The 26,276-nt window shown below is 44.1% G+C and overlaps 2 long non-coding RNA genes and 1 pseudogene across 2 annotated transcripts; all 3 read right to left on the bottom strand.

Annotated features, from left to right (window-relative positions):
• Nucleotides 1–1,257: 1,257 nt before the first annotated feature.
• LOC120033337 lies at nucleotides 1,258–3,911 on the bottom strand (annotated as a pseudogene).
• Nucleotides 3,912–3,933: 22 nt separating this feature from the next.
• On the bottom strand, nucleotides 3,934–4,777 carry LOC120033339. Its single transcript, XR_005473940.1, has 2 exons — nucleotides 4,729–4,777; nucleotides 3,934–4,114 (listed from the first exon to the last, which is right to left on the bottom strand). It is a non-coding gene; the product is annotated as an uncharacterized LOC120033339 (long non-coding RNA).
• Nucleotides 4,778–18,036: 13,259 nt separating this feature from the next.
• On the bottom strand, nucleotides 18,037–24,576 carry LOC120033340. The gene is made up of 3 exons (XR_005473941.1): nucleotides 24,492–24,576; nucleotides 23,319–23,555; nucleotides 18,037–18,089 (listed from the first exon to the last, which is right to left on the bottom strand). It is a non-coding gene; the product is annotated as an uncharacterized LOC120033340 (long non-coding RNA).
• Between the last annotated feature and the right edge of the window lie 1,700 nt (nucleotides 24,577–26,276).

Here is a 26,276-nt window from a genome sequence, read left to right as displayed (position 1 = left end):
AGACGGCTAATATCTCCGGCTTTGATTTTATTTGATAAATGTGATAATATCATCGTAAAGTATGTTTTTTCAATATAGTTTTATCAGATTATTGAAATTTTATCGTGAGCTTTGGTGTGTTCCGTTCTCTGCGTTTGGTAGTGATGGACAGCCTTGTGTCACTTGACTAGCTTTGGTTGCTAATTCGAGAGGAAAAAAGAACAATCTAAAACCAAACAACGATTGTTCTGGACAAAGGATCCCTTGTATAAGATTCTGATGGAAGCTCAGCAAAAGTAGGACCCATTTATGATGTTATTTCGTATTTCTGTCGAAAATGTTTAGGATTATTTTCCGCTCTTATTTTGGGCGCTGTCTCGCTATAACGTAAGCTGTATGTCGTACTAAAGTTATTTTTAAAAATCTAACACAGCGGTTGCATTAAGAACTAGTGTATCTTTCATTTGCTGTCCAACCTGTATTTTTTAGTAAAGTTTATGATTAGTTATTTGATTAGATTAGGTGCCTCTCCAAGATTTCTCCGGACAATTTGTTTGTATTTTGACTACGTATTCACATTGTTCAACCACGAATTGTACCGCTAAATATGCACATTTTTGAACAAACCATATATGTATTGTGTAATATGATGTTATAGGACTGTCATCTGATGAAGTTTATGAAGGTTAGTGAAAGAATTAATATATTTTGCTGGTTTTTCGCGATCTCTACCGTTGCGTTGAATAAATGCTGTTATGTGGTTGGCTATTGCAGTAAGCTAATATAATGCTACATCTTGTTTTCGCTGTAAAACATTTAAAAAATCTGAAATATTGGCTGGATTCACAAGATGTTTGTCTTCCATTTGCTGTACACCATGTATTTTTCATAAATGTTTTATGATGAGTATTTAGGTATTTCACGTTGGTTTCTGTAGTTAATCTAGCTGCTTTGGTGAGATTTGTGATGGTGGCTGCAATGTAAAACTACGATTTATACCTGAAATATGCAAATTTTTCGAACAAAACATATGCTATACAATAAATCTGTTATCAGACTGTCATCTGATGAAGTTGTTTCTTGGTTAGTGACTATTTATATCTTTATTTGGTCGAATTTGTGATAGCTACCTATGCGGTAAAAAAAATGGTGAAAATATGCGGTAGGGTCTTTTGCTATCGTGGTTAGCTAATAGAAATACATAGTGTTTTCGCTGTAAAACATTTTAAAAATCGGAAATGATGGCTGGATTCACAAGATGTGTATCTTTCATCTGGTGTCTTGGACTTGTGATTTCATGATTGTGATTTCATTTTTACTGATGAGGGTGCTCCCTGATCCGGGATTGTGACCAAGTAGAAGTTAACGCAGCCGCGTACTTAGTTTTCTTCGGAGGCTGTCCCTTCTGAGGATGTACCTTCTTGGGTCTCCTTTGAATCATAATCCTCAGGATTCGTATATATTATGCACTTCTTTACATGAACAATGCTCTGCGCTGTTGGCTCTGTACAAAGAGAGCGTCCAACAGCTGTAACATTTTCAATTCCATTAGATCCCAAATTTTAAAAGGAATAAGCATGCGCAACCTAAAATCCCCAGTCAGGCCACCATCACGAATGTTTTGGTTGCAGGTTTCCTCGTTGCTGATATAGAACTCCACGTAGCCACATGGAAGTCCATTCTTTCTTTGTATTTTCACCCTGTGAAATATTCTTCCTGAGGAGTCAGGGGCACCTTCCCAACGGGTCTCGTAGCCCGTGAACTAGCTATAACCCTTGGTGATAAGGCTCAGTTCGGGACACACAACCTTGCAAAAAACCATCCAGTCTTCAAGCCTGTAGTCCACTCCTGAAGTCTGGTCTGTATATTATTCTCCTACCGTATAGAGGTTCACTCTACAGGCCAGGTAATCAAACCGATACCCCCATTGATGTCCATTAGACATCAGCACTTGACCTTTCAGCGCAGTTGCGGGCGGTATTTGGGTTCTATACACACTTAGAAACCGCTTTTTTGGCGCATCGTATATTGTGGCTTGATACTTGGCCCTTTCTCTATGTTTCATCCGAGGTCCTGCTTCCGTTGTTACAGTCATCACTGCTTTGCCACTGATCACAAAATCCATGCTGATTTTAAAAATCTTGTTTAGTGTTCTGGGGGTTCAAACTCTTTGAAATGTTCATCCCCCCCAGTTCAAAGAGGTCCCTAGACATCAATCATCATGACAACTTCAAAGGCATTATATAAATATTGTCGCACTCACTAAGGCGTGAGAACAGGAACAGGATGCCCATATATGGGCATAACCACGCGATCACTTCCCGCCAGGATGTCCTGACCGGATGCCCAAATATGCGCATGCACACGTCATCCGGACATAGGGTCATGAATCAAACGTTTGACGTGTGCCGTCTACTTTATTCTCTCTCACACCAAAACTGAGAAGGTGCACACTGATCAGTAAAGAGAGGCTAACATTCTATAACGCTCCCTTTCCTCTGCACAGTTCTCTCACAGTGAGAAACTATAGGATTACAATAGTGTTCTACACTTTTTTCATTTGATCCAATTCAACGTTGCCAATTATTTAATGACATGAGAATTAAGTGGAGTGTCTAATCTTAGCTGGTCAGAGAACTGATGAGGCTTCTCTCCTTTATGTAAACATTGGTGTCTTTTTAAATGGCCCAATCTGTAGAATCTCTTCCCACAGTCAGTGCAGTGATAAGGCTTCTCTCAAGTGTGTATCTGTTGGTGTGTTTTTACATTGCCCAATTGGGAAAAACTCTTGCCACATTGTGAGCAGAAGTAAGGCTTCACTCCTTTGTCCTTTCTCGAATGACCTTTAAGCTCAGCTGGTGTTTTAACATTTTCTACAGTCAGATCAGTGGTAAGGCTCCTCTCTTGTGTTTCCCTTGGTGTCTTTTTAAATGGCACATTCAAGAGAAACTCTTTCCACAGTCAGAGCAGGAGTAAGGCTTCTCCAGTGTGTGTATATGTTCAGATCGTTTTAAGGTGTCCGGACGAGAGAAACTTGCCCCACAGTCAGAAAAGGAGTAAGGCTTCTCTCTTTTGTGTATACGTTCATGTTGTTTTAAGTTACCCAGTTGAAAGAAACTCTTTCCACAGTCAGAGCAGAAGTAAGGCTTCTATCCTGTGTGTGTTCTCTGATGAACTTTTAGCCTAGCTGATGTTGTGAAGCATTTTCCACATTGCGAGCAGGAGTAAGGCTTCTCTCCTGTGTGTATACGTTCATGTTGTTTAAAGTTACCCAGGTCAGAGAAACTCTTTCCACAGTCAGAGCAGGAGTAAGGCTTCTCTCCTGTGTGTATATGTTCATGACGTTTTAAGGTGTTCCGACAAAAGAAACTCGCCCCGCAGTCAGAGCAGGAGTAAGGCTTCTCTCCTGTGTGTGTTCTCTGATGAACTTTTAGCCCAGGTGATGTTGTGAAGCATTTTCCACATTTAGAGCAGGAGTAAGGCTTCTCTCCTGTGTGTATACGTTCATGATGTTTTAGGTGGCTTGGTCGAGAGAAACTCTTTCCACAGTCAGAGCAGGAGTAAGGCTTCTCTCCTGTGTGTATACGTTCATGTTGTTTAAAGTTACCCAGGTCAGAGAAACTCTTTCCACAGTCAGAGCAGGAGTAAGGCTTCTCTGCTTTGTGTGTACGTTCATGTTGTTTTAAGGTGTCCAGTCGAGAGAAACTCGCCCCACAGTCAGAGCAGGAGTAAGGCTTCTCTCCAGTGTGTATATGTTCATGTCGTTTTAAGGTGTCCCGATGAGAGAAACTCTTTCCACAGTCAGAGCAGGAGTAAGGCTTCACTCCTGTATGTATACGTTCATGTGTTTTTAAATTGCACAGTACAGAGTAACTCTTTCCACAGTCAGAGCAGGAGTAAGGCTTCTCTCCTGTGTGTGTTCTCTGATGAACTTTTAGCCCAGTTGATGTTGTGAAGCATTTTCCACATTCAGAGCAGGAGTAAAGCTTTTCTCCTGTGTGTATTTTTAGGTGTATTTTTAGCTTTGATAGAAATGGGAAAATCTCCTCACAATGTGAGCAGTGGTGAGACCTCTTTGCTCTGTGATTTTCCTGCTGATGCTCTCTGGATGTAGAGAATGTCTCAACATGGTCTCCTGTGTGAACAATATCAGAACAACCAGTCAATTGGTGTGATTGACATGTCAATCAAATGTATTTTATGAAGCTCTTTTTACATAAGTTGTAACAAAGTCCTTTACAGAAAACAACCCGAAATCCCCAAAGAGCAAGCAATGCAGATGTAGAAGCACAGTGGCCACGAAAAACTCCCTAGAAAGCAGGAACCTTGGAAGAAACAGAGAGGAACCAGGCTCAGAGGGGTGGCCGGTCCTCTTCTGTCTGTACCGGGTGACATATGTATTCATATCAGTAGGCTGTACAATACAGGGGAATAAAACTATTCTAAAAGTGGGTAAGAGATGAAAGCTAAAAAGGGGCGTGTCATCCTCCACTCACTATCACAAGGGTTAGAAACTACACAGACTCACTTCATAGAACTTTAAAACACTGGCAGTTTGTCTCCTTCACTTCTTTAGTCTACTCTCTCAAATGCTGGCAATACTGGTGTTAAACCATGCAAGTCTCAGTAGCATGAAATAACATCTACCTTCTCATTGAAACAGTTCATCATGAAACAGTTCTACTGCAACTTTTCATACACAGTGGAAAGTTGAAATGAACAACAAACTTAGATAGAACCTGCTCTTACCATGATTAACAGATTTCCCAATCTTCTCCTCCTCCTCTTCATCTTTAATGTTGACATTCAGCTCCAGTGTTTGACTGCAGTGTTCCAGCTTCACAGATGATGCCATCTCTGGATTCTGCAGTGCAAACTGGGCCCCACTGTCACAATCAGGACCCAGTGAATCAGGACCCAGTGACTGTGGGTTTGGACTCAGTGTGGAAGGAGAGAGGCAGGCTTGGTTTGTCGTTGCTGTTGATGTTACCAGCCTCAGACTTAATTCTAATCCTGTAGTAACAATGAGAAACAGACACAAAAAGTTATTGTCTTGACAGTTCTGGCACTTTCTTTATTCTCTAAAAATATATTATATGTTCAATTATCTAATTCAGTGCTTGACTTGGACTGAAATAGGTGCCGGTACTGTTTATATTTAGGCACAGGAGCTCCACAATACTGTTGAGCTAATATTCTATAAGAGGAACTGTCAAGACTCCGCCGAAGTCGGTCCCTCTCCTTGTTCGGGCGGCGCTCGGCGGTCGACGTCACCGGTCTACTAGCCATCGCCGATCCATTACATGTTCAGTATTTAACCCTCTGTTTCCCACATGTATGTGTGCGTGTTTGTTCTATGTTGATGGCTGTATCTGACGGCTGGTATTTTGTTGCCGGGCTTTGTATCTACGCCCGTTTATTCGTGGTACCGGTATATTTCACGCACCGTTGTATTGTTTCTATAATGGTGTTTTTTTTTATTTTTTATACCTTGTCCACGCATCTCAACTCTCCTGCGCCTGACTCCTTTTCACCAGTTACCCAAAGCCTTGACAGAAACACACACCTCAAATGGAGTCAGCAGGAGCAGGTGCCCCTGCAGTAGGGGTCGAGGAGCGAGTCCAGCAGGCTTCTACTATTCCCCAGCATCTCGGCAGCGCCATGGACCGCACACAATGGAGCGATGGAAGAGAGGAGGAGTTCCTCCAGCGTCTCCACCAGCACCACCAGTTTCACCTATAATGACCCCTCCTTCACCTGGTCCCAGTGGGATCCGGCTCGCCCTCCCGAGGGAGTATGATGGTACGGCGGCGGGATGTCAGGGGTTCTTGCTCCAGCTAGAGCTCTACCTGGCAACCGTCCACCTGGCTCCCTCAGGCCGTGAGAGCGTGGACGCCCTTGTCTCCTGCCTCTCAGGGAAGGCCCTGGAGTGGGCCAACGCCTTATGGGGGGAAGAAGAAGCGGTGTTGGACCACTTCAGGATATCACCCGCCGCTTTCGGGCAGTCTTTGACCACCCGCCTGAGGGTAGAGCGGCGTGTGAACGTCTCGTGCACCTGAGGCAGGGGACGAGGAGCGCACAGGAGTTCATGATGGAACGACAGGGCCCTGATCGATCACTACCGGTGCAGTTTGCACGAGGACGTCCGTCGGGAGTTGGCCTGCAGGGACACCACTCTCACATTCAAGCAGCTGGCGGACCTGTCCATCCGGCTGGATAACGTGCTGGCTACCCGCGGACATCCAGATCGGGGTCTGTCGATTCCATCCCCCATCAACACCGCTCCGACGCCCATGGAGCTGGGAGGTGCTGCACTTAGGGCGACCGGAGGCGGGGCCATTCCATGCACCATCTGTGGCCGCAGAGGGCACACTGCCGGTCGGTGCTGGGGAGGTTCCTCTGGGAGTCGAGGCAGCAGGCAGGGCACTCTTGTGTCACCCCAGGTGAGTCGGCACTAGGCTCACCCAAAGGCCCTGGTTGCTCACATGTTTTTGTTTATTAATTTTCTTGAGTTTTCCCCGCATTCCCAGCATAAGGCGCTCGTAGAGTCAGGCGCAGCTGGGAATTTTATTGACAGATCATTTGCCCATAGTTTAGGGATCCCCATTGTTCCTGTGGATATGCCCTTCCCTGTGCACGCCCTAGATAGCCCTGACCCTAATGGTCAACTAACTATGGAGGCCACCGCTCCACTGGGCATGGTTACGCAGGAGGGTCACAAGGAGAGAATCAGTCTCTTCCTTATTGATTCTCCTGCGTTTCCCGTGGTGTTGGGCCTACCCTGGTTGGCCTGTCATGACCCCACTATTTCGTGGCAACAGACTGCTCTCACGGGGTGGTCACAAAAGTGCTCGGGGAGGTGTTTAGGGGTTTCCATCGGTGCTACTACAGTGGAAAGCCTAGACCAGGTCTCCACCGTGCGCATCCCCTCTGAATATACCGATTTGGTTCTCGCCTTCTGTAAGAAGGGGGGATTGTGCGATAAATCTCCTGGTAGACGTAGCACTTCCCAGGAGTCACGTGTATCCCCTGTCGCAAGAGGAGACGGCGGCTATGGAAACATATGTTTCCGAATCCCTGGGGCAGGGGTACATTCGACCCTCCACTTCACCTGCCTCCTCGAGTTTCTTTTTTGTGAAGAAGAAGGATAGAGGTCTGCGTCCGTGTATTGACTATCGAGGCATTAACCAAATCACTGTGAGGTACAGTTACCCGCTGCCTCTCATAGCCAGTGCGATCGAGTCAATGCACGGGGCACACTTCTTCACAAAATTGGATCTCAGGAGCGCTTACAACCTGGTGCGTATCCGGGAGGGAGAAGAGTGGAAGACGGCGTTTAGTACCACATCATGCCATTATGAGTACCTTGTCATGCCATACGGGTTGATGAATGCTCCATCAGTCTTCCAATCCTTTGTAGACGAGATTTTCAGGAACCTGCACGGGCAGGGTGTAGTGGTGTATATTGATGACATTCTGATATACTCCGCTACACGTGCCGAGTATGTGTCCTTGGTGCGCAGGGGACTTGGACGACTGTTGGAGCATGACCTGTACGTCAAGGCTGAGAAATGCCTGTTCTTCCAGCAGGCCGTCTCCTTCCTAGGGTATCGCATTTCCACATCAGGGGTGGAGATGGAGAGTGACCGCATTTCAGCTGTGCGTAATTGGCAGACTCCCACCACGGTAAAGAAAGTGCAGCGGTTTCTAGGGTTTGCCAACTACTACCGGAGGTTCATCAGGGGCTTTGGTCAGGTAGCAGCTCCCATTACCCCACTGCTGAAGGGGGGACCGGTGCGTTTGCAGTGGTCGGCTGAGGCGGACAGGGCTTTTGGTCACCCGAGGGCTCTGTTTTACCTCGGCTCCCGTGCTGGCTCATCCGGATCCCTCTTTGGCGTTCATAGTGGAGGTGGACGCGGGTCCGAGGCTGGGTTAGGACCTGTGCTCTCTCAACGCTCAGGTAAAGCACCGCCCCTGTGCTTTCTTTTCGAAGAAGCTCAGCCCGGCGGAGCGAAACTATGACGTGGGGGACCGGGAGCTGTTGGCTGTCGTCAAGACCTTGAAGGTGTGGAGACATTGGCTTGAGGGGGCTTAACACCCTTTTCTCATCTGGACTGACCACCGCAATCTGGAGTACATCCGGGTGGCGAGGAGACTGAACCCTCACCAGGCAAGGTGGGCCATGTTCTTTACCCGTTTCGTTTTCACCCTGTCCTACAGACCAGGTTCCCAGAACGCTAAGGCAGACGCACTGTCCCGGATGTATGACACGGAGGAGCAGTCCATGGATAACACTCACATACTCCCGGCCTCTTGCCTGGTGGCACCGGTAGTGTGGGAGCTGGACGCGGACATCGAGCTGGCGTTCCGTGCAGAGCCCACTCCCCCCAGTGTCCAGCTGGGCGTCTGTACGTTCCGTCTGCTGTCCGCGACCGTTTGATCTATTGGGCCCACACGTCACCCTCCTCTGGTCATCCGGGTATCGGCCAGACAGTGCGTTGTCTCAGTGGGAAGTACTGGTGGTCCACCTTGGCTAAAGACGTGAGGGTTTATGCTTCCGGTGTGCGCCCAGTGCAAGGCTCCTAGGCACCTGCCCAGAGGGAAATTACAACCCTTACCCATTCCACAACGGCCGTGGTCACACCTGTCGGTGGACTTCCTAACGGATCTTTCTCCCTCACAGGGGAACACCACGATCCTGGCCATTGTGGACCGGTTTTCTAAGTCCTGCCGTCTCCTCCCTTTGCCCGGTCTCCCTACGGCCCTACAGACTGCGGAGGCCCTGTTCACACAAGTCTTCCGGCACAACGGGATGCCTGAGGACATAGTATCTGATCGAGGTCCCCAGTTCACATCAAGGGTCTGGAGGGCGTTCATGGAACGTCTGGGGGTCTCGGTCAGCCTTACCTCAGGTTTTCACCCCGAGAGTAACGGGCAGGTGGAGAGAGTGAACCAGGATGTGGGTAGGTTTCTGCGGTCCTATTCCCAGGACCGGCCGGGGGAGTGGGCGGCGTTCATACCTTGGGCAGAGACGGCCCAAAACTCGCTCCGCCACTCATCCACTAACCTCTCCCCTTCCAGTGCGTACTGGGGTACCAGCCGGTTCTGGCACCTAGGCATCAGAGCCAGATCGAGGCTCCTGCGGTGGACGACTGGTTTAGGCGCTCGGAGGAGACATGGGACGCCGCTCATGTGCACCTTCAGTGGGCCGTGAGGCTTCAGAATACTGGCGCAGACCGCCAGTATTCTGCCCCTCCACATGCCCTGCCGGGAAGCTGGGCCCGCGGTTTGTGGGGCCATTCAAAGTCCTGAGGAGACTGAATGAGGTTTGTTACAGATTACAGCTTCCCCCCGATTACCATATTAACCCCTCGTTCCATGTGTCTCTCCTCAGGCCGGTGGTGGCTGGTCCACTCCAGGAGTCTGAGGTGTGGGAGGTTCCTCCACCCCCTTTAGACATCGAAGGGGCCCCGGCGTATGCAGTTCGAGCCATACTGGACTCGGGGCGTCTAGCGAGGAGCCTTCAGTACCTCGTGGAGTGGGAGGGGTACGGTCCAGAGGAGAGATGCTGGGTGGAGGACGTATTGGACCCGTCGATGCTGCAGGAGTTCCACCGTCTCCATCCGGGTCGCCCTAAGCCTCGTCCCCCGGGTCGTCCCCGAGGCCGGTGTCAGCGCGCGGCTCAAGGGGGGGTACTGTCATGACTTCCGCCGAAGTCGGTCCTTCTCCTTTATCGGGTGGCGGTCGACGTCACCGGTCTTCTAGCCATCGCCAATCCATTACATGTTCAGTATTTAACCCTCTGTTTCACACATGTATGTGTGCGTGTTTGTTCTATGTTGATGACTGTATCTGACGCCTGGTATTTTGTTGCCGAGCTTTGTATGAACCCTGTTTATTCATTGAGATAAAATTAATCCCTTACCTTTGATGATCTTCATATGGTTGCATTTACTCAATAAATGTTCCTTTTGTTCGATAAAGTCTCTTTATATCCAAAAACCTCAGTTTTGTTCGCGCGTTTTCTTCAGTAATCCACAGGCTCAAACGCAGTCAAAACAGGAAGACAAAAAATCCAAATTGTATCTGTAAAATTCATAGAAACATGTCAAACGATGTTTATATTCAATCCTCAGGTTGTTTTTAGCCTAAACAATCGATAATATTTCAACCGGACAATAACGTCGTCAATATAAAAGGTAAACAAGAAAGGCACTCTCTCGGTCGTGCATGAAAAAGCTCTGTGACACTTTAGGGTCCACTCATTCAGACTGCTCTTACTTCCTCATTTTTCAGAATACAAGCCTGAAACAATTTCTAAAGACTGTTGACATCTAATGGAAGGCATAGGAACTGCAATTTGAGTCCTAAGTCAATGGATACTGTAATGGCATTGAATAGAAAACTACAAAACCAAAAAAAAATACTTCCTGAATGGATTTTTCCCAGGTTTTCGCCTGCCAAATCAGTTCTGTTATACTCACAGACACTATTTTAACAGTTTTGGAAACTGTAGAGTTTTCTATCCAAATCTACCAGTTATATGCATATCATATCTTCTGGGCCCGAGTAGCAGACAGTTTAATTTGGGCATGCTTTTCATCCAAAATTCCAAATGCTGCCCCCTACCCTAGAGAAGTTAATGCAACCGCTGTGTCAGATTTCAAAAAAGCTTTACGGCAAAAGCACAATATTCAATAATCTGAGAACAGCGTTCAGCCACAAAAGGAAGCCATACAGTTACCCGCCAAATTGTGTTGTCAACAAAAGTCATAAATAGCATTATAAATCTTCACTTATCTTTGCTGATCTTCGTCGGAATGCACTCCCAGGACTCCCACTTCCACAAGAAATGTTTGTTTTGTTCGGTAATGTCCATAATTTATGTCCAAATAGCTACTTTTGTTAGCGCGTTTGGTAAACAAATCCAAAGTCACGAAACGCATTCACTAAAAGCAGACGAAATGTCAAAAAGTTCCGTAACAGTCAGTAGAAACATGTCAAACGATGTATTGAATCAATCTTTAAGATCTTTTTAACATAAATCTTCAATAATGTTCCAACTGGAGAATTCCATTGTCTTCAGAAGTGCGATGGAACAGAGCTCCCTCATGTGAACACGCATGGTCAGAGCATGGTCAGCTCATGGCAGACCTTACTCATTCCCCTCTCCTTCGGCCCCACCTCACAGTAGAAGCATCAGACAAGGTTCTAAAGACTGTTGACATCTAGTGGAAGCCGTAGGAAGTGCAAACTGGCCCATATCCCACTGTGTATTCGATAGACGATGAGTTGAAAACCTACAAACTTCAGATTTCCCACTTCCTAGTTGGATTTCTTTCTCAGGTTTTTGCCTGCCATATGAGTTCTGTTATACTCACAGACATCATTCAAACTGTTTTTGAAACTTCGGAGTGTTTTCTATCCAATACTAATAATATGCATATATTAGCAACTGGGACTGGGTACCTTTTCATCCAATCTACTCAATACTGCCCCTGCAGCAATAAGAAGTTAATGGATGTTTCCTAGCATGGTATGACATGTTCTTTCGATATTAGACAGTTTAAACGTGCCATTACATACCTGTAGTAATACATGGAAACGGACAAAAAGGTTATCTTCTTCACAACAGTTCTGGCGTTTCTTTATACTGAAGAATGTTGTGTGCCTGCCCTGAACTTCCTGTTCCCCCACTACCACAGTGCAGCCACAGGTAGAACAATGAGACAGATATTTCAAAAGATGTATAAATATGAAGCATCCGCTTAGCGTTTCCAGAGGAAGCCCACTGGCCGGCAGTGGGAGAAGATGGAACGAGATGGATTTTGGCCGACATTCTGCAAATGTTGTAATCTATGAAACATCTGATCTTAACCTGTCTAGCCCCGGGGTTCCGCCCACATTCCACTCAAAAAATTTTGTTGTTGAAATATTTAACTTTCACACATTAACTTCTACTTCATCACAATCCCGGATCCGGGAGCACCCCCATCAGTAAAAAAGCTGACTAGCATAGCGTCACAAGTAAATACTAGCATCTAAATATCATTAAATCACAAGTCCAAGAACCCAGATGAAAGATACACATCTTGTGAATCCAGCCATCATTTCTGATTTTTAAAATGTTTTACAGGGAAGACACAATATGTATTTCTATTAGCTAACCACCACAGCAAAAGACACAACTTTTCTTTCCCACCATTTTTTTCCTGCATAGGTAGCTATCACAATTTCGACCAAATAAAGATATAAATAGTCACTAACCAAGAAACAACTTCATCAGATGACAGTCTGATAACATATTTATTGTATAGCATATGTTTTGTTAGAGAAATTTGCATATTTCAGGTATAAATCATAGTTTTACATTGCAGCCACCATCACAACTCTCACCAAAGCAACTAGAATAACTACAGAGACCAACGTGAATTACCTAAATACTCATCATAAAACATTTATGAAAAATACACAGCATACAGCAAATGAAAGACAAAGATCTTGTGAATCCAGCCAATATTTCAGATTTTTTAAGTGTTTTACAGCGAAAACACAATATAGCATTATATTAGCTTCCTACAATAGCCAACCACACAACAGCATTGATTCAAGCCAACAATAGCGATAACGAATAAACCAGCAAAAGATATAAATTTTTTCACTAACCTTCTCAAACTTCTTCAGATGACAGTCCTATAACATCATATTACACAATACATATAGAGTTTGTTCGAAAATGTGCATATTTAGCGGCACAAATCGTGGTTATACAATGAGAATAGTAGCCAAGCTGCCAACAATATGTCGGGAGAAATCTTGGGAGAGGCACCTAATCGAATCAGTAACTAATCATAAACTTGACTAAAAAATACAGGTTGAACAGCAAATGAAAGATACATTAGTTCTTAATGCAACCGCTGTGTTAGATTTTTAAAATTAACGTTACTACGACATACAGCGTGCGTTAAAGCGAGACCGCACCGAAATTAATAGCGGAACAGTAGTTTTACATTTTTCAACAGAACAACGAATTAACATCATAAATACTTCTTACTCTTTGATGAGCTCCCATCAGAATCTTGGGCAAGTTGTCCTTTGTCCAGAGGAATCGTTGCTCGGTTGTAGATTGTCGCCTTCAACTTTGGAATTAGCAGTAAACATTAGCCATGTGGCGAAGACGTGTCCAACTCACCATAACGCAGCACAAATAAAATACCGAAAATCGCAATATACTGATATAAACTGATATAACTCGGTTTAAAATAACAACATTATGATGTCTTTAACACCTATATCGAATAAAATCAGAGCCGGATATATCTTAGGCCTATAACGGTAGCTTTCCAGAACGCCATCCTGAGGTCTGTCTTGCGTCATGGCGAAAGATGAAAAGACTGGACCCCACGTTCCCAGCCCATTTATATGGCCTCAGATCTGCCAAGCAACTCCATTCCAATTCTCACTATTTGCTGACATCTAGGGGAAGCGTATGCAGTGTAACTCGACCAATAGAAGACATGCAAATTAATAAACTGACCCCAGAACAGCCTGCCTTATTTCAGATTTCTCACAGGAAAATTGCTCCAACTTGAGTTCTGTTTTACTCACAGATATAATTCAAACGGTTTTAGAAACTAGAGTGTTTTCTATCCAATAGTAATAATAATATGCATATTGTACGAGCAAGAATTGAGTACGAGGCAGTTTAATTTGGGAACGAAATTTTTACAAAGTGAAAACAGCACCCCCTATTGAGAAAAGGTTAACAAGTCCAATACACCAAATGAAAGATAAACATCTCGTGAATCCAGCCAACATGTCCGATTTTTTAAATGTTTTACAGCGAAAACACCACGTATATTTATGTTAGCTCACCACCAAATACAAAAAAGCACAGACATTTCTTTCACAGCACAGGTAGCTTGCACAAAACCCCCAAATAGAAATAGAATTAATCACTAACCTTTGAAATTCTTCATCAGATGAGTCATATAACATCATGTTACACAATACATTTGTTTTGTTCGATAATGTGCATATATATACACTGCTCAAAAAAATAAAGGGAACACTTAAACAACACAATGTAACTCCAAGTCAATCACACTTCTGTGAAATCAAACTGTCCACTTAGGAAGCAACACTGATTGACAATAAATTTCACATGCTGTTGTGCAAATGGAATAGACAAAAGGTGGAAATTATAGGAAATTAGCAAGACACCCCCAATAAAGGAATGGTTCTGCAGGTGGTGACCACAGGCCACTTCTCAGTTCCTATGCTTCCTGGCTGATGTTTTGGTCACTTTTGAATGCTGGCGGTGCTTTCACTCTAGTGGTAGCATGAGACGGAGTCTACAACCCACACAAGTGGCTCAGGTAGTGCAGTTCATCCAGGACGGCACATCAATGCGAGCTGTGGCAAAAAGGTTTGCTGTGTCTGTCAGCGTAGTGTCCAGAGCATGGAGGCGCTACCAGGAGACAGGCCAGTACATCAGGAGACGTGGAGGAGGCCGTAGGAGGGCAACAACCCAGCAGCAGGACCGCTACCTCCGCCTTTGTGCAAGGAGGTGCACTGCCAGAGCCCTGCAAAATGACCTCCAGCAGGCCACAAATGTGCATGTGTCTGCTCAAACGGTCAGAAACAGACTCCATGAGGGTGGTATGAGGGCCCGACGTCCACAGGTGGGGGTTGTGCTTACAGCCCAACACCGTGCAGGACGTTTGGCATTTGCCAGAGAACACCAAGATTGGCAAATTCGCCACTGGCGCCCTGTGCTCTTCACAGATGAAAGCAGGTTCACACTGAGCACATGAGCACATGTGACAGACGTGACAGAGTCTGGAGACGCCGTGGAGAACGTTCTGCTGCCTGCAACATCCTCCAGCATGACCGGTTTGGCGGTGGGTCAGTCATGGTGTGGGGAGGCATTTCTTTGTGGGGCCGCACAGCCCTCCATGTGCTCGCCAGAGGTAGCCTGACTGCCATTAGGTACCGAGATGAGATCCTCAGACCCCTTGTGAGACCATATGCTGACACATGCACATTTGTGGCCTGCTGGAGGTCATTTTGCAGGGCTCTGGCAGTGCACCTCCTTGCACAAAGGCGGAGGTAGCGGTCCTGCTGCTGGGTTGTTGCCCTCCTACGGCCTTCTCCACGTCTCCTGATGTACTGGCCTGTCTCCTGGTAGCGCCTCCATGCTCTGGACACTACGCTGACAGACAAAGCAAACCTTTTTGCCACAGCTCGCATTGATGTGCCGTCCTGGATGATCTGCACTACCTGAGCCACTTGTGTGGGTTGTAGACTCCGTCTCATGCTACCACTAGAGTGAAAGCACCGCCAGCATTCAAAAGTGACCAAAACATCAGCCAGGAAGCATAGGAACTGAGAAGTGGTCTGTGGTCACCACCTGCAGAACCATTCCTTTATTGGGGGTGTCTTGCTAATTGCCTATAATTTCCACCTTTTGTCTATTCCATTTGCACAACAGCATGTGAAATGTATTGTCAATCAGTGTTGCTTCCTAAGTGGACAGTTTGATTTCACAGAAGTGTGATTGACTTGGAGTTACATTGTGTTGTTTAAGTGTTCCCTTTATTTTTTTGAGCAGTGTATATATATATATATATATATATATATATATATAAAACATCTCAAAGTTGATAAACGGAAACAGGATTCACATGAGCTCAATGTCGAGTATCATAGCAAAAAGTCTGAATACCTATGTAAATAAGGTATTTCTGTTTTTGTTTTATATAAATGTGAAAATATTTCTAAAAACCTGTATTTGCTTTGTCATTATGGGGCATTGTGTGTAGATTGATAAGGAACATTGTTTATTTAATCAATTTTAGAATAAGGCTGTAACGTAACAAAACGTGGAAAAGGTCAAGGGGTCTAAATACTTTCCGAATGGGAGAGGGGATACCTAGTCAGTTGTACAACTGAATGCATTCAACTGAAATGTGTCTTCCGAATCAGAGAGGTGCGGAGGGCTGCCATAATCGACATCCACGTCTTCGGCGCCCGGGGAACAGTGGGTTAACTGCCTTGCTCAGGGGCAGAACAGATTATTACCTTGTTTTCGGGGATTCGATCCAGCAACCTTTCGGTTACTGTCCCAATGCTCTAACCACTAGGCTACCTGTACGTATTCACACAAGTAGGCTGTGCAATACAAAAGGAGAATAAAACTATTCTAACAGTATCTCATAAGTCAAGAAAATTATGACCCATATCATCCTCCACTCACTACCACAAGGGTTAGAAACTACACAGACTCATTTCATATAACTTTAAAACACTGTCAGTTTGTCTACTTCACTTCATCACTCTACTCTGAACACTCCAGATAGCCCAGTTAATAAAACAAATGCTGGCAATACTGGTGTCAAACCATACAAGTCTCAGTACCATGAAATAACATCTTCCTTCTCATTGAAACAGTTCATCATGAAACAGTTCTACTGCAACTTTTCATACACAGTGAGAAGTTGGAATGAAAAACAAACTTAGTTAGATAGAACCCTGCTCTTACCATGATTAACAGATTTCCCAATCTTCTCCTCCCCTTCTTCATCTTTAATGTTGGCATTAAGCTCCAGTGTTTGACTGCAGTCCTCCAGCTTCACTGATGCCATCTCTGGATCATGCAGAGCAAACTGGGCTCCACTGTCACAATCAGGACCCAGTGACTGTAGGTTTGGACTCAGTGTGGAAGGAGAGAGGCAGGCTGGGTTTGTCCTCTCTGTTGATGTTACCGGCCTCATACCTGAGTCGGCAAGTAGTAGAGGAGAAACGAACACAAAAGTTATTGTCTTGACAGTTCTGGCACTTTCTTTATTCTCTATTAAATATATTATATGTTTTATTGTTCAATTATCTAATTCAGTGGTTGACTTGGACTGAAATAGTTGCCCATACTCATTTTGGACGCCGGTACTGTTTATATTTAGGTGCAGGAGCCCCACAATACTTTTGAGCTAATACTTAACATGTAGTAGATAAATGCATACAAGACTCAAAAACCATTTAGTACAAGTTTACAGTTAGTTTTTGGCAGCACCATGTACCATTTTCCTTAACCCTCTTCACGGTATTATTCCAATCAAAAAACAATTGTATTTCCGTTCACACCATAGTATCGTTTATAGACAGAAACTGAATGTGTCAATATTTTACACATGTAGAAACTGATAATCATTACATTTAGCTTCAAAACAGTAGTGCAACCTGAAAATTGTCTCTGCTGCACCCACACTGCCTGCACCGAAGTCCGTTGACGCAGACCGGATGGGCGCCGCCATTTTACCAGCTTGTGAATTTTTCCTTCCATGGACCTCTACGGACAATTCCTTCGACCTCATGGCTTGGTTTTTGCTCTAACATAGGACTGGGCGACGTGGCAAAAATATCATACCATGGTATTTTTCACATTTTTGACGGTATTTTATGTTTTTGATTAATAAAAGTTCTACATTTGCTTTATGAGTAGTGCACGACCCTAGGGCGGCAACACTTATATTCAAAAAAATGTTCAATGGGTCTTTCTCCATGCTGATTGGTTTATAGTGTTCAATTCAACTTCAACCTAAAATAATTTCCTGCACTCATTTGAGATAATTTACACACTGGGCAAAGATACTAGTGCTTATTTTTAACCAAATGTTGCAATTGCAATTTAGATCAAAACACCAAGGTGATCTTTTGGAATCATGGAAATAGAATGATTATTCTAATTCTATAGTCTATAAATAGTGGGCACTTCTACCTTCTCATTGAAACAGTTCATCATGAAACAGTTCTACTGCAACTTTTCATACACAGTGGGAAGTTGGAACGAAAAACACAAACTTAGAACCTGGTCTTACCATGAGAAACAGATTGTCCAATCTTCTCCTCCTCTTCTTCATCTTTAATGTTGAGATTCAGCTCCAGTGTTTGACTGCAGTCTTCCAGCTTCACTGATGCCATCTCTGGATCCTGCAGTGCAAACTGGGCTCCACTGTCACAATCAGGACCCAGTGACTGTAGGTTTGGACTCAGTGTGGAAGGAGAGAGGCAGGCTGGGTTTGTCCTCACTGTTGATGTTACCGGCCTCATACCTGAGTCGGCAAGTAGTAGAAGAGAAACAGACACAAAAGTTATTTTCTTGCCAGTTCTGGCACCTTCTTTATTCTCTAAAAATATATTATATTTCTTTTTGTTCAATTATCTAATTCAGTGCTTGACTTGGACTGAAATAGTTGCCCATACTCATTGTGGGTGCCGGTACTGTTTATATTTAGGTGCAGGTGCTCCACAATAATTTTGAGCTAATACTTAACGTATAGTAGATAAATGCCTAAATGACTCAAAAAACATTTAGTACAAGGTTGCAGTATGTTTTAGGCAGCACTATGTGCCATTTTCCTTAACCTTGTATTCACTGTTATACTTCAAAAAACAATTGTATTTTCTGTTCACACCATAGTATCGTTCATAGATGAAGACAAACTGAATGTGTCAATATAATTATTTTTATTTCATCTTTATTTAACCAGGTAGGCAAGCTGAGAACAAATTCTCATTTACAATTGCGACCTGGCCAAGATAAAGCAAAGCAGTTCGACACATACAACACATGGAGTAAAACAAACAGATAGTCAATAATACAGTAGAAAAATAAGTCTCTATACAATGTGAGCAAATGAGGTGAGATAAGGGAGGTAAAGGCAAAAAAAGGCCATGGTGGCGAAGTAAATACAATGTAGCAAGTAAAACACTGAAATGGTAGATTTGTAGTGGAAGAATGTGCAAAGTAGAAAGCTAAATAAGCTAAATAAATAAATACAGTAGGTGAAGAGGTAGTTGTTTGGGCTAAATTATAGATGGGCTATGTACAGGTGCAGTAATCTGTGAGCTGCTCTGACAGCTGGTGCTTAAAGCTTATGAGGGAGATAAGTGTTTCCAGTTTCAGAGATTTTTGTAGTTTGTTCCAGTCATTGGCAGCAGAGAACTGGAAGGAGAGGCGGCCAAAGGAGGAATTGGCTTTGGGGGTGACCAGAGATATACCTGCTGGAGCGTGTGCTACAGGTGGGTGCTGCTATGGTGACCAGCGAGCTGAGATAAGGGGGGACTTTACCTAGCAGGGTCTTGTAGATGACCTAGAGCCAGTGGGTTTGGCGACGAGTATGAAGCGAGGGCCAGCCAACGAGAGCGTACAGGTCGCAGTGGTGGGTAGTATATGGGGCTTTGGTGACAAAACGGATGGCACTGTAATAGACTGCATCCAATTTATTGAGTAGGGTATTGGAGGCTATTTTGTAAATTACATCGTCGAAGTCGAGGATCGGTAGGATGGTCAGTTTTTCGAGGGTATGTTAGGCAGCATGAGTGAAGGATGCTTTGTTAGGAAATAGGAAGCCAATTTTAGATTTAACTTTGGATTGGAGATGTTTGATGTGAGTCTGGAAGGAGAGTTTACAGTCTAACCAGACACCGAGGTATTTCTAGTTGTCCACATATTCTAAGTCAGAACCGTCCAGAGTAGTGATGCTGGACGGGCGGGCAGGTGCAGGCAGCGATCGGTTGAAGAGCATGCATTTAGTTTTACTTGTATTTAAGAGCAGTTGGAGGCCACGGAAGGAGAGTTGTATGGTATTGAAGCTCGTCTGGAGGGTTGTTAACACAGTGTCCAAAGAAGGACCAGAAGTATACAGAATGGGGTCGTCTGCGTAGAGGTGGATCAGAGAATCACCAGCAGCAAGAGCGACATCATTGATGTATACAGAGAAGAGAGTCGGCCCAAAAATTGAACACTGTGGCACCCCCATAGAGACTGCCAGAGGCCCGGACAACAGGCCCTCCGATTTGACACACTGAACTCGATCAGAGAAGTAGTTGGTGAACCAGGCAAGGCAATCATTTGAGAAACCAAGGCTATCGAGTCTGCCGATGAGGATGTGGTGATTGGCAGAGTCGAAAGCCTTGGCCAGGTCAATGAATACGGCTGCACAGTATTGTTTCTTATCGATGGCGGTTAAGATATAGTTTAGGACCTTGAGCGTGGCTGAGGTGCACCCATGACCAGCTCTGAAACCAGATTGCATAGCGGAGAAGGTGCGGTGGGATTCGAAATGGTCGGTAATCTGTTTGTTGACTTGGCTTTCGAAGACCTTAGAAAGGCAGGGTAGGATAGATATAGGTCTGTAGCAGTTTGGGTCAAGAGTGTCCCCCCCTTTGAAGAGGGAGATGATCGCAGCTGCTTTCCAATCTTTGTGAATCTCAGACGACACGAAAGAGATGTTGAACAGGCTAGTAAAAGGGGTTGCAACAATTTCGGCAGATAATTTTAGAAAGAAAGGGTCCAGATTGTCTAGCCCGGCTGATTTGTAGGGGTCCAGATTTTGCAGCTCTTTCAGAACATCAGCTGACTGGATTTGGGAGAAGGAGAAATGGGGAAGGCTTGGGCGAGTTGCTGTGGGGGGTGCAGTGCTGTTGACCGGGGCAGGGGTAACCAGGTGGAAAGCATGGCCAGCCGTAGAAAAATGCTTATTGAAATTCTCAATTATAGTGGATTTATCTGTGGTGACAGAGTTTCCTATCCTCAGTGCAGTGGGCAGCTGGGAGGAGGTGTTCTTATTCTCCATGGACTTTACAGTGTCCCAGAACTGTTTTGAGTTTGTGTTGCAGGAAGCAAATTTTGCCTTGGCTTTTCTAACTGCCTGTGTATATTGGTTTCTAACTTCCCTGAAAAGTTGCATATTACGGGGGCTGTTCGACCCTAATGCAGAACGCCACAGGATGTTTTTGTGTTGGTTAAGGGCAGTCAGGTCTGGAGAGAATCAAGGGCTATATCTTTTCCTGGTTCTAAATTTCTTGAATGGGGCATGCTTATTTGAGATGGTGAGGAAGGCATTTAAAAAAAATAACCAGGCATCCTCTACTGACGGGATGAGGTCAATATCCTTCCAGGATACCCGGGCCAGGTCGATTAGAAAGGCCTGCTCGCTGCAAGTTTTTCAGGGAGCGTTTGACAGTGATGAGTGGAGGTCATTTGACCGCTGACCCATTACGGATGCAGGCAATGAGGCAGTGATCGCTGAGATCTTGGTTGAAAACAGCAGAGGTGTATTTAGAGGGCAAGTTGGTTAGGATGATATCTATGAGGGCGCCCGTGTTTACGGCTTTGGGGTGGTACCTGGTAGGTTCATTGATAATCTGTGTGAGATTGAGGGCATCAAGCTTAGATTGTAGGATGGCTGGGGTGTTAAGCATGTCCCAGTTGAGGTCACCTAGCAGCACGAGCTCTGAAGATAGACGGGGGGCAATCAGTCCACATATGGTGTCCAGAGCACAGCTGGGGGCAGAGGGTGGTCTAAAGGAGGCGGCAACGGTGAGAGACTTGTTTTTAGTGAGGTGGATTTTTAAAAGTAGAAGTTCAAATTGTTTGGGTTCAGACCTGGATAGTAGGACAGAACTCTGCAGGCTATCTCTGCAGTACATTGCAACACTCTCCCTTTGGCCGTTCTATCTTGTCTGAAAATGTTGTAGTTAGGATGGAGATTTCAGAGTTTTTGGTGGTCTTCGTAGGCCAGGATTCAGACACGGCTAGGACATCCGGGTTGGCAGAGTGTGCTAAAGCAGTGAATAAAACAAACTTAGGGAAGAGGCTTCTAATGTTAACATGCATGAAACCAAGGCTATTACGGTTACAGAAGTCATCAAAAGAGAGCGCCTGGGGAATAGGAGTGGAGCTAGGTACTGCAGGGCCTGGATTCACCTCTACATCACCAGAGGAGGAGTAGGATAAGGGTACGGCTAAAAGCTGAGAATTGGTCGTCTAGACGTACGGAACAGAGAGTAAAAGGAGCAGGTTTCTGGGGGCGATAAAATAGCTTCAAGGTATAATGTACAGACAAAGGTATGGTAGGAAGTGAATACAGTGGAGGTAAACCTAGGCATTGAGTGATGATGAGAGAGATATTGTCTCTAGAAACATCATTGAAACAAGGTGATGTCATCGCATGTGTGGGTGGTGGAACTGAAAAGTCAGATAAGGTATAATGAGCAGGGCTAGAGGCTCTACAGTGAAATAAGCCAATAAACACTAACCAGAACAGCAATGGACAAGGCATATTGACATTAAGGAAAGGCATGCTTAGCCGAGTGATCATAAGGGTCCAGTGATTAGTGAGGTTGGTTGGGGTCACGGCGATTCAGACAGCTAGCCGGGCCATGGGTAGCAAGCTTGCAGAGGATGGAGGTCTGTTTTTAGCCACCTTGTGCGTTTCCGTTGGTAGATTAGTGGGGTTCCGTGTGGTAGACGGGACCAATCCAATTGGCAAAATAGTTATAGTGGTCCAAGAAAATTGTCCGATAGACCTATTCAGATAGCAGCCGATAAGACAACTAACGATTAGCGGGCCGCAGATGGGCATTCAGGTTACGACGGAGGGGCCAGTTGGATAACTCCCTCGGGCAGATAACGTCAGTAGTCCAGTCGTGAAGGCCCAGTGGGGGCTCCGCATCGGCAGTAAAATGGGTCCGGATAGGTGATTGTAGCCCAGGAGTGGCTAATGGAACTCTTCAGCTGGCTAGCTACGGAATAATTGATGTTTGCTCCGGGACCGACTTTAGCCAATAGTCACTCGGATAGCAGCTGGCTAGCTGCAAGATCCAGGTGTAAATGTCCAGAGCTTGAGGTAGAAATCCGGGGATATGGAGAGAAAATAGGTCCGGTATGCTCTGGTCTGAGTCCCATTGTACAAAACTGGTGATAGCTTTTCGAGTTAAAGGATAGCTGATGACCGCCAACCGTGGTTAGCCGAATACTAACGTTAGCCAGCTAACTTCTGTCTAGCTTCTGTTCTGGATTTCAGATTTGAGGCAAATAATACTATTTGTATTTTTTATTGGTGAGGTGGGTTGCAGGAGTGTTTTGAAGTTGAGTTTAGGAAAAAAATATTAAAATATATGCGAAGAAAATATGTAAATATATATATACACGGGACACGACAAGGACAAAGGACGTCATTAATATGGCATTTCTGTTTTTAATTTGTTATAAATCTGAAAACTAATCTTACTACATTTGCACACACTGCATATAGATTTTTCGATTGTGTTATTGACTGTACATTTGTTTATTCCATGTATAACTCTTGTTGATTTTGTCGCTTTGCTTTATCATGGCCAGGTCGCAGTTGTAAATGAAAACTTGTTCTCAACTGGCCTACCTGGTTAAATAAAGGTGGAATAAAATAAATTAATAATACAGTTCTACAGCAACTTTTCATGCAGTGGGAAGTTTGTATGAAAAACAAACTTAATTAGATAGAACCTGTGCTTACCATGAAAAACAGATTTCCCAATCTTCTCCTCCTCTTCTTCATCTTTAATGAAGGCATTCAGCTCCAGTGTTTGACTGCAGTCTTCCAGCTTCACTGATGCCATTTCTGGATCCTGCAGTGCAAACTGGGCTCCACTGTCACAATCAGGACCCAGTGACTGTAGGTTTGGACTCAGTGTGTAAGGAGAGAGGCGGGCTGAGTTTGTCCTCACTGTTGGTTACCGGCCTCAGACTTAATCTGAGTCGGCCAATAGTAATAAAGAGAAGCAGACACAAAGGTTAGTGCCAGAACTGTCAAGACTTTCTTTATTCTCTAAAAATATTGTTTATATTTAGGTGCAGGAGCTCCACAATACTGTTGAGCTAATATTCTATAAAAGGAACATGAGCGCAAACAGTAGACATTTGAGGTGCCGGTACTCAGCTCCGGTGAGCTCCTGTCCAAGTCAAGCACTGATCCCATTTCAATAGATCTGGTAGCTAAGTATTGACAAAACATTAATTAATAAATATTAGACAAAGTATACACTATAAAATTAGGCTACACAACTTAAATGCACTTAATCTATAGATTTCCTGAATTCACAAATGCATAAAAAAAAACATTTAGTACAAGGTTGTAGTATGTTTTAGGTAGCACTATGTACTATTTTCCTGAATAACCTTTTCTTCACTGTATTATTTCAATCAAAAACCAATAGTATTTCCGTTCACACCATAGTAACATTTATAGACAGAAACAACTGAATGTAGAAAACTGATAATCATTACATTTAGCTCCAAACACAGTAGTGCAGCCTTAAAATTGTCTCTCTCTGCTGCAACCTCACTGCCTGCACTGAAGTCCGTTACTGCAGATCGAGTGGGAACCGCCATTTTACCATCTCGTGAATTTGACACAAAACCAAAAACGACATGTAAAACGAACCCAGAAATCCCAGATGAATGTATCCTTTATGAAATTACCTTCACGAAATTATATACATCCACTCAGACTAACCCAAAGTCTCTAACTAACGTTATGTGACTTGTAAAAAATGGATCACGTTCACTCATGCGGATTGACACAAAAATAGCACATAAAACCTTGATCAAACATGATAATACCTTGACGTATTTGTTACCTAGCATGTTATGACATGTTCTTTCGATATTAGAACGTGCTATTACATACCAGTAGTAATATATTTGAAAAGGACACAGAAGTTGTCGTCTCGACTGCACAATTCTGGCGTATCTTTTATTATGAAGAATGATGCGCGCCTGCGCGGAACTTCCTGTTCCCCCACTACCAGTTTCTAAACCCAGAGACGTAAAAACGCGAGACTTCCGAGAAGGCTTGCGAAGCAGACCAAGCCGGGGTTTTATTTATTTATTTTACCTTTATTTAACCAGTTAGGCAAGTTGAGAACAAGTTCTCATTTACAATTGCAACCTGGCCAAGATAAAGCAAAGCAGTTCGACACATACAACAACACAGAGTTACACATCTAGTAAAACAGACATACAGTCAATAATACAATAATTCAAAAAAAATAATAAGTATATACAATGTGAGCAAATGAGGTGAGATAAGGGAGGTAAAGGCAAAAAAAAGGCCATGGTGGCGAAGTAAATACAATATAGCAAGTAAAACACTGGAATGGTAGATATGCAGTGGAAGAATGTGCAAAGTAAAGATAGAAATAATTGTGGTGCAAAGGAGCTAAATAAATAAATACAGTAGGGGGAAAGGTAGTTGTTTGGGCTAAATTATAGATGGGCTATGTACAGGTGCAGTAATATGTGAGCTGCTCTGACAGCTGGTGCTTAAAGCTAGTGAGGGAGATAAGTGTCTCCAGTTTCAGAGATTTTTGTAGTTCATTCCAGTCATTGTTTGTTCTCCACCTGGTGGAGAGAAGTTTGAGAAGTCAATGAGAAAAGTGAACAATTCTGATACTTTTGCAGCGGCTAATGGGGATCCTAATAAATACCAAAAATATTCCGTCGACACACACTTGAAACATGGCCATTATTTTATCAATTTCATAACTGCAGTGGTTTATACACAATAGCTCTCACAATAGTATCTTACATATTGCAGCATCACATAAGTAGGCAGACACTCTTCACTCTTCCAACGAAACTCCAGATATAACACATTTTAACGGTGCCCTGCTCCGAAAAACAATGCTCTCTCCTTCAGCTCTTCTGAGACGCATGAAATCAAATCAAAACCACTACTGGTCACTGACTGACTCTACCTTTCCTAATGCCTCCTTCACCATCTTCCTGACCTCAGATGATCTCCCAAATTACACAATTGTTGATGAATCGCGCTCCAAAAGAAACCAATGTTCGCTTACAATCTTTGGTCTGTTTGCTCCATTTTTCTCCGTCTCCGTCTTCCATTCATTCTTACCAACTTTACTCAACTGGGAGCTATCAGACTCGAACTGCACTTCCGCTTCGCCATATTCCCCTACCCCAAACCAGACACACCCCGCCACGGACTAACTCCTGCATGTAGAATCCTGCATTGAAAAAAGCCAACAACTACAGGTTAAAGGGGAATTTCACGGTGGCTTTGTCATGGCATCAGTGGTGACGTCCACGGACGGCGAATTTTCGGCCATATCAGGTCCATCCATCATGGACTTCATTTCGCCCAAAATTGTCCGTCTGTTTTGATCCAAATATAGCCGAAGGTCAGCCTAATCAGCTTGTACTCATTGAAATGCATGAGATACACGAATACAATTATACAATATTGCATATAGTACAAGTTTGATAATTTTTTTGATATACACAATATCATTAAATATATTGATTTAAAATAAAATCGAATAGCTTGTTAGATGTTCTGCTATAGACAGAATGACAGATAATTACCTGTAATTTCAAATCATTAGTTTACAATATCACAACGGAATTTAGTACAATTTATAACCATCATGTCCCAAAACTGGGAGAAGCAGAA

This window comes from Salvelinus namaycush, chromosome 40 (assembly GCF_016432855.1).
Source record: "Salvelinus namaycush isolate Seneca chromosome 40, SaNama_1.0, whole genome shotgun sequence".
Classification (NCBI taxonomy): domain Eukaryota; kingdom Metazoa; phylum Chordata; class Actinopteri; order Salmoniformes; family Salmonidae; genus Salvelinus; species Salvelinus namaycush.
Note: the sequence above shows the minus strand (reverse complement) of the source record. Positions and strands in the feature narration are given on the sequence as shown.